This window comes from Lepidothrix coronata, unplaced genomic scaffold (assembly GCF_001604755.1).
Source record: "Lepidothrix coronata isolate B3197 unplaced genomic scaffold, Lepidothrix_coronata-1.0 Scaffold21, whole genome shotgun sequence".
In the NCBI taxonomy this organism is placed as follows: domain Eukaryota; kingdom Metazoa; phylum Chordata; class Aves; order Passeriformes; family Pipridae; genus Lepidothrix; species Lepidothrix coronata.
In genome coordinates, this window is record NW_016690201.1 from 2,057,377 (window position 1) to 2,065,468 (window position 8,092).

Genomic DNA, 8,092 nt, shown 5'->3' on the forward strand with positions numbered 1-8,092 from the left:
GCTCCACGTAATTATCATTATTCCTGCTCTACTCATCTATGCTGCTTTGCTTTTTCAGTTTTTGAGGTAGGGGAAGAGAGACAGAAACAAGATTTATGAATTAATCTGTGCAGGGCCTTTTGTGGGTGAGTTCAGGAGAGAGCTTCATTTTGTAATAAACTGTAACTTCTAAGCTATAGGTCATGGTCATAAAAGGTTCATGATCCCGGGGGTGATGTTATGTGCCTAGAAGCATGAATAAGAAATGTATTTACAAAGCAAAAATTTTGGGAAGCAGCCCTCTCTTTCTGTCAGAGCTACTTTTAGGTTCTGACCACAAAAAAGCAAAGTGTGGAGACAACTGGAAAATTATGTTGCTGTTCCAGTTCAGGTGGTGGTGTCAGAATATGCAAGACTTAACAAGATTAGAGCAGTTTTGCCCTTTAATTTGAACAGATGCAAGTTGAAGTCACTAGTAGATTTACATCACAACTCTGGTTCAGCCCTGAGTCATGGGTTTATTTCATTCTGCTGTACTCATTCTTGATGAACCACTTTGCTCCTTTTTTTTTTTTTTTTTGTAAGGGTGGGTTAAACAGATGCTAATTCCTCAGAGAAAAATTTCTCCCTTGTTGAAACTTGAATGGGATATTTTACAGAGTGCAAGATCAGAAACCACCCTTCATGCAATAGCTGTGCCAGAAATGGCTTACCAGGAAAGCAGATTGCCAAGGGCTGGGTAACATTAATGAAATGGACAAGGGGGGGGCTTTTTAAGGAGTACTTTTATTTCAACGTTTTTCTTGTCTTGTGACATTAATCTAATTTTTTTTTTTTTACTGAAGCAAGTTGGATGTCACACGTTTCTTTTATCCAAGTTGTTAAAATTCCCAGCTCTTGCTCAAGCACACTGTCATTTCTGCTTTTCATTAAGGTTGCTCGACTATTTCATGCCATAGAAAAATAGGTTATTCAGATCACAGCTTTGCTAGCTGTGAGCACCAGATAGGACCATATCTACCTGACTGCTACAGCAAGTCCAGGACCAGGTGGTGACTCTGGATTTTGATAGGAACCCACATGTTCAGCTGCCGACAAGGGGAAACGGGCAGGAGTGCAGAACCACAGCACCTACCTCAGCCCAGCTGAGGAGGAGTCCCAGGCCATTTGCGATGTGTGGGTCATCTGTGCAGCTCCAAATTGCAGCTGCTACAGAATCATAGGAAAGCACTAAACTGGAGCTTAAAAACAAGGGAAAAGGACAAATTCAGTCTAAAAAGAATCTGCAGGCTAGCTGAAGGATGCAGAGAGGATTTTAAGAGACCTATAAGATTTTCTTGTCATTCCTGCCCTATAATGAATAGAAGCATTTGTCCCAGGATGGAGAATAAGATACAGCTATGCATATAGTCAGACTAGGCTTGACTGTGGATTTTATTTTTCAAGGCACTCTATTTAAACCAGAGTTTAAAGTATTAAGAAAAAAGACCATTCATGCCCAACACTGATTTTCCCCTGTACCTTTTACCTATTTTTAAATCTGTCGTGCTTTCTCTCCTAGAAATTAAATCGTCCCCAAAGCATACTATGTAGCTGTAGGAGCAAGACTGCACTGCTCTTGGAAAAATCTGCATACCTTTGTGCTTACATTTCCTTGCTTTTGCGTCTGAGCTGAGCCCCTGACAACTGAAAATATTTAAAGAAGAGAAACTAAAATCTAATGAATGTGAAAGGCATCTGCACAAAAACACAAGCCTTCTTCCCTCTCTTTCAATTGAAACACCCTAAAAGGCTTGTGTAGGCTATACAAATAAACACATCTACTCATTCCCTCTGTGCTCTTGTGTGCCAGTTTCCGCGTCCTTATTCTTTACCCTATTAAAGATCCCCAAGTAAAATTTCTGCCTGTGTAAAAGCTCAGCAGCTACGTGGTCACATCTTTTCCGTATCGTTTTTCCTGTGAACTTTCCGTTCCTTCTTCTTTACTTGGAATAAAATCAAGCACTCTGTTAATGGCCAGATGCCTGCAGCGGGCGAGCCATACCACAGCTCATCTGGGCCTGTGGATGCAATAGGTGAAATGCTATCAGTCTACTGGAACGGTGATTAGTATCTTTAAAGTCACTTTCCTATAATAGAAACTTAGTTTAAGAGCAGAAAAAGCACAGGGCTGCTTCATGCCTTCTCAAGACCTGCTTTCACCATGTAAAGTCAATTGGCTGTAAGCTGTGGACCCAGCTTGGCTTCCAAGTGTGCCTGGCTCTTCATTCACAAACTAAATGCTCTAGAGAGCTGCCAAATTGGGGAGATTATTCTGTCTCATTTTCTGGCAAGCTGCGACTGCGTGTACCACTTAATTTATATGCTAATTGAGGCCAAGCCTCCAAATACACTCCGTACAATATCAGTGTGACTTGGCTTTGACTGTATGGTTATTCTGCCTTCCAGCAGCCTTGGTGTGTGTGCTCTGAGGCCGACAAGGTTTAGCATGTCTTCATCAATGAAGTCCTGTGTCCTGACCCCAGCTTTTGGAAAGCGACAACTAAACTTGAGGAGTGTGGGTCATTCACACTGAGGATTTACCACGTCGCTGTGAAGGTGAGCTCATGCCATTTCTTGACTGGGGCTCTACACATTTCAGGTCTGAGGAAATGTTGATGTTTCTTAGGTCAGCTGGCCTAATAAGAGGTTGCAGAGGGCACAGCTAATTATGGGGACAGTGTGTTGCTGAGCCAGCTAAGTTGAACAGCTGGTTTTGTTACCTCTTCTCCTCTGCCAGCTCATGCATGACTGAATGGCAAAAGCTTGCTCTCTCCTAGACTGCCCATTTTAAAAGCATAGTAAGGATCCATGCTTTGTCAGCCATTCCTTGAGGAGCACTGTACTGTTACAAAAAGAGCAGATACAAATATGTGCATTCAGGGCTACTGTAAAAATATACACATTAAGGGTTCTATTTGACAGTTTAGGATTTTGTGAATTTCAAAAGTCAAGGATGAACTAGCCAGTGAAGGGACACGTGCCTCATGCTGAATATAGGATGTTTCACTGAAGGCTTCTGAACTTAGGTTGGGAAATGTACATACCTTTTCAGAGAGAAGTATTAGTACCTCATGCTTTAAGGCAGATAGGTGACATTGGCTCTCATGTGTACTTTACCATTAACCCCACAGATCAGAGGTCTGTACTAAGTTTTGAAGTTTCTATGTGATATTACTTCCATGCTTTTTTAAACTTTCTTTTAGAAACCTATCAAAGTGTATTTTTAGAATCTTGTTAAAAGAGAAATGATTGCTTGAAAGTTAGAAAATTTCCAGCTGTCAGTCACCTTGTGAATCTTTTGTGTGTCTACACAGCAGTAGCATATGTCATTTTGGACAACAGCAGCATGGGAACAATGATTTGCAACATACCTAACTAAAAGCAAGGGCTCACACTGCAATTCCAAGTCTTAGTCCAAGTGTTTAAAATGGGGCTTACTAGCCATTACATACTGGAGAGAGAGCAAAAAGCTATGGAAAGGCTGTTGACAGGAATAAAAATGTGCCAAAAATTCCTGTGCTCTCCCAAGCTGAATGTATGCTTACAGATTTGAAATAAGGGATTATTTGAAACCAGGATTCATGGCTTGAGCTCAGGCACCTGTATTGTGTCTTTATATATGGGGGAATTGCTGTTCTCTTCTGAGTTGTGTCAGTGCCCACCTCTTGGCCAGGAAGCAGGGGTATCACTTCGGCATGAGCCCTTTCCTGAGGCTGCTCAAATTTACACCTCCTGTGCAGGATAATTGGCTTATCCAGTTAAAGAATTGACACAGAGAGGCTCTCCACCTCACATGTGGATATGAGGTCATGATCTGGTCAGTAAAGGAAGGAAAGACTCATCAAGCCACAGAGTAAAAAGCAAGAGGTAGTGTGACTCCTCTGCCTAGTGATGATGCAATTTCCTGGGATGGAGCAGTTATGGGATCTGGTACTTCCCAGAAGTATTTAAGCATTTTTGTGATCTGCTCGTCATTCATCAGGTAAAAATTTCATGGGATTTCCAAAGCCTGCCTATGCATTCAGTTTTCTTTGTTCCTGTGAACAGCTTGTGCCTGTTCTCAATAGCGTGTTGCCTCTGGGTAATGACCTGTTGGTTGGCAAAAACAGGTGCCAGGTGAGGTACCTGCCAGGGCACGACCCGCCAGGCTGAAGAATCCCAAGGAAGTGGCTCATTTATTTCCATGACACTGTGCTCCTTTGTGTGCTTTGTGCAGCAGGTCTTGGCAAGCAGCATTGAAGCAAGTCTCTCTGTTTAAAGTGGAAAAGCTCCAAAGCTGATAAATTTCCTCTGTCAAGTGGGTCAGAGAGAGGACATCCCTGTTCCAGGCAAGGCTGGTGTCATTAGGCAAACAGGGATTGTTCCTCAGCCTTGGAGCTGGCCCAGCCTAGAGTTCAGCATTCAGAAGCTGTGCTAAAGGAAATGATTGCAAAGGGCAGGATCAGGGTGGGGGATCAGCTGCACCACAGGGAGGAGAACTTGCTGCTGCACTCAGAGCACCATCTCCTGCTTTGGGAAGTTCTGCAAGGGCCAGTAGTCCTTGTTCCATCGCACATCAGCTTTTGCCCAGGAAGCAAAAGAAGTAAAAAAAACTGAACAAGCTGTGGAGTGTCAACTTGGCTCCTAGGAGACTCATATCTGAAGAACCACCCAAAAGTCTGAAAATACCCTGTGAACAGTGGAACCTTAAAGGTTTCTGCCCAAACTCCACTGGTGCTAATGCTGTGGTTCTGTTACTGCTGGAGTACAATGTTTGGTCCTTAGCAGTGTCAGAGGCTTGAAATTTGTTTATTCCCTGCTGGAGTGAAAGGAGAACTGTTTGAAATGTTCCTCTCTTTTTTACGTATATATTTTTCCTGTTAACTCAGTTATGTTAATGTTTGCTTTTGGATGCTAATGGGATGTTTTAATTCGTGAACCTTTTTTTTTCTGGTATCAGGCACTGACCTGACATAGGATCCCACTTTAAAGTTCTGCCCAAGTTGGAGCACAGGTTTTTACTCCACACCTGCTCAGATGAATACATCAGGAACTTGAATGTGGGTGTCTCATTGTCAAGAGCTTTCCAGAGTATGAAACCAGCTTCTACTCATTGCCAAAAATGCCAGCTTTGACCAAAAGGTAAAAATGTCTTTATTCCCCAAGATACTCTGACTACTCTGTCTTACCACATTAAGGCTAGCTGACAATATGGGTTAATTTTGAAATGTGTAGAGTTGTGTTTCAAAGGTATGAATCCACAGCTAAGGCAAAATCCAGATTTTTCAGCAAATAGAGCAGCCTGTTGGCATATTTAACTGGAAAATTGAAATTGTTGGAGAGACGAGAATGATTTAAAGAGCAGGAAGAAGAGTGGAACAGATTCTACCTTTGTCAAGGAAAAGGGAGCTGCAGCATTTAAACACAGATCTTCTCTACTGTAGGAATATAGAGGAATGTGTTCTGCAGCTCTAGCAGTTTCATGGGAAGCGATCTGTGTGAGAAAACTTGCCATCAGTGGTTAGTGTCCTGTTGAGCAGTTCTGAGGCACACAAACACAATGGCTTGCCTGGGTACTAAAAATGCTCATCTTGTGATGCTGGCAGTTGCTGAAGGTAGTGGGTGTAACAACCACCTTTCATTTAAGTCAACTGCAAAGTGCAATTAGGCTTTAGGGAAGAGATAGCTGAAACAATAGGAGCCACCACCCCAAAAATGAGGGTACACACAAAGCTGTTTAGGAATGTGTTGCGTAGGTGGAGGGTTTGATAACAGGCAGAGTTAACATGCAGGTGGCTGAATATTGTTCATGTGTAAGAGAAACCAGAAAGACATCAGGGCAGCATGCAGAGAAGGCATCAAGAAAGTCACAGCCAAACAAACACTTTCTGCCTGACTGAATAAAAGCTGAGTTTTCAGAAGTCCGGCACCTGGAGTTCCAAGCAAGCAAGGTGTTATCTGCCCTGAATTGTCACTGATATGTGAGAACTTGTTTAAGGAGTTGCTCTGAAATCAGAAGGCTTTGTATCAGAAAAATGCAGTACCAGTTTCCAACATCTGTCTGTCTGCAAGAGACAAATGACACAAAAGTACTGACCAGGTAGAATGTGGCAATGCTTTATGGACCTCCTCGTTATTGCAGTGGCAAAGAAGCAGGTATCTCTGCTTCTAACTGTAGTTAAGCAAATTTATCTTTTATATGGAATGAAACTTCAGATTTCAGTGTGGAAAATATAAATGAACATCAACCAGAAGGGAAAGGCCAGATCAGAATAAAACTCAAAGTAGGCCCACCTGGCTTAAGTCAATTCTACTGGAGCTTTCTACATAGGAATACTTACTTGCTGCAGAGTTGAACTTGGCAAAGTGAGACTTACACTTGGCTTTGGAGGTTTGCTTTTTCTCCCTCTTATACAGTCAATTTGCTCACAGTTCACCTTGATTTTTTGAGCAGTGTCCCACATGCTCTCTCCACTGAAAGAGCTTTACTTGGTTATTCACCTATCTTATTGCTTAGAAGACACCAGATTTTTTGCACAATGTTTGCTTTGCTGACTACATTTAGCATGTGAATAGGTTGTCTGGCTATGACAGAAAGGTTGTTCCTTATGTCTTTATTTATAAAAACCCCGAACTTTTGACAGTCTGTTTATAAGCCTGACCTTAAGAGATTTCTAACATTATGAGTTTGGGCTGCAACTGAGACAAAGTTCAAGACCATCCAAACTGTCCCTTCCACAGATATTTCCCCTGGTTTGAAAGTGTCTGCAGGCTCCACATAATTTCCCGTGCAACTGAGTCTGACTTTTATTAAAGCACTGTCTGCATCTGACTTTCATTAGTTCCATGAATGATCACTAAGTGTAGATTTAGATTCTTCTTATACTTTCATTGCAGAAAATGAAAAGCAAATGGGTTCAAGCTAAAACTGAAGCCAGGCTGCACGTAATTCTGCTGCATTCTTCTGAACCCCAGCTAGCTCTCTGGTGATGCGCTGGCCAGACTACCAGCTTTTCTGGGCTTTCCAAAATGCATTACCTAGAGTTCAACCTCCAGACATTCTTTCATATGTATTAAAGAAGTTTTTCATCAACTTTCAAAGTGAGAATATAATCAATGCAATAATTTATTTCTCATAAAATAGTGAGCAGTGTGAGATATCACGCACTGTACATGGAATAAGCCACCAGGGCCATCCAATCCAATGCCTCACAAGTGCAGAGGTAATAGTTGGTTAGACCCAAAAGGTCTACAAATCACCCATTCTGCATATACCACAAGCCACAAAACACTCCCCAATGCTCTATAACAGCTTTAAGAGGTACAGTACAACCCATTCAAAGCCACAGACCGTTGTTTGTCACAGTCAGGCTGTTGCAATCATGCCAATCTAGCATCTCTTATCACATACCACAAGAGGATAGCAAAGAAATCTAAGGCATTTTCAACATCCTAAGCACCAAACACCCTGAAGGCCTCTAAACAAAAATGCACTAAGCAATGTATCCTACCCCATTCTTTAGCCAGACTTCAGCACCCTGCTGGTGTTACATACACTCAGTACATGATGCACACCTTGCTCTTGCACATGCATGCACATAAACACGATACCTGCTGAGCTTTCAGAAGCTGCTCTTCTGTCTTCATGGCACATTTCTGTTGTCTTCTAGCCTCTCCAGAGCCAGAGCTTGTCCTTCCCAAGCACTTCCAAAACCTGTCAGCAAGACAACTGAGGGTTCAGCAGCCTTGGCCATGACCCAGTCCAGAGACTAAAGGTTTATTGGTCTCTTTGGTCACTGGAAAAAGAGGAAAATCTCTGATCTGTGTTTTAGGTGGAGCAAGTTTTGAGTCCCAACCATCTGAGCAGAAACATACCCTGGGATTTTCACTGCTCAGACGCAGAGCTTTTTTTCCTCTCACATCCTGCTGGTGACTTTTATTTCCATGAATAATTAGGTGTGAATTGCCAGGGATATTTGTCCTCTCATGCAAAACCACCTTCTGTAATTTCAGAAACAGCTGTGTGTGTTAAATATCACCATATCTGGATGCTTCTAGCAGAGTTGCTGTGCCCTGCTGTCTGTACATGTGC

The 8,092-nt window shown here is 42.3% G+C and overlaps 1 protein-coding gene across 1 annotated transcript in view; it reads left to right on the forward strand.

Annotated features, from left to right (window-relative positions):
- The first annotated feature begins 5,072 nt into the window (after positions 1-5,072).
- The window catches only part of PHLDB2 (pleckstrin homology like domain family B member 2), an 82,386-nt gene continuing 79,366 nt past the window's right edge, over positions 5,073-8,092 (forward strand). Inside the window, exon 1 of the mRNA XM_017807958.1 lies at positions 5,073-5,142. The gene's annotated coding sequence lies outside the window, so the exon portion shown is untranslated. The remainder of the gene's footprint in view (positions 5,143-8,092) is intronic.